This window comes from Lepidochelys kempii, chromosome 2, assembly GCF_965140265.1.
Source record: "Lepidochelys kempii isolate rLepKem1 chromosome 2, rLepKem1.hap2, whole genome shotgun sequence".
In the NCBI taxonomy this organism is placed as follows: domain Eukaryota; kingdom Metazoa; phylum Chordata; order Testudines; family Cheloniidae; genus Lepidochelys; species Lepidochelys kempii.
This window is the reverse complement of record NC_133257.1, coordinates 270,838,713-270,839,668: the sequence shown is the minus strand read 5'-3', so window position 1 is coordinate 270,839,668 and position 956 is coordinate 270,838,713.

Genomic DNA, 956 nt, shown 5'->3' with positions numbered 1-956 from the left:
TTGAAGGTATACATTGTCCCCAAATGTGAAAAAGTTATGGGTGAGAACAAAGTCACAAAGGAGCTCTCCCCACAATCAGCCCCCTTCCCCCACTTCCTACACACCCCTGCTGCGCTACATTGATGACATCTTCTGTGTGACTTTTAGCTTCTTTAGCCACCTCTTGTGGGGGACCTTGGAAAAGGCCTTTTGAACATCTAAATTACGTCAGCTCATTCAGTAGATGAGTGAGAAGTGATTTTCCTTGGCAAAAATCACGCTGGTTAGACCCTGTGAAACCCTGATCTTCCAGGTCTTTTAATAGACTGTTGTTAATGATCATTTCAAGCAGTCTGCCAGGTACAGATGTACGGCTGACTGATCTAATTCCCCGGATCACCCCAGGGCCTTCCTTAGATCTGGGTACAGCATTTGGCCCCCTCGGGTTGTCTGGGACAGCGGCTGGTTTTTAAGCAATTGCCGTTTTTAGCAGCTCAGCCCCTTCTTACTGAAGCTCCTTCGGAGCTCTTGGATGTACTGTTGGATTTCTGTTGGGCTCAAGTAGCCTCTTGTCACTGCCCGCTAGCCCGGTTCCTTTAATCTTGGCCTTCCGGATTCCCTTTTGTTCAGCAGCTCGTATATATTCTGAGTGTCTCTTCCTGTTTGTTTAACTAGGATCCATGCCACCTGCAGGGATTTCACTTTCTTTACTTCTGACTTGAGAGCCTATTTGACCATCCACATCGTATTTCAATCTCTTTCTGACAGGTTTCAGAGTAACAGCCGTGTTAGTCTGTATTCGCAAAAAGAACAGGAGGACTTGTGGCACCTTAGAGACTAACCAATTTATTTGAGCATGAGCTTTCGTGAGCTACAGCTCACTTCATCGGATGTAGCTCACGAAAGCTCATGCTCAAATAAATTGGTTAGTCTCTAAAGTGCCACAAGTACTCCTTTTCTTTTTGCGAATACAGACT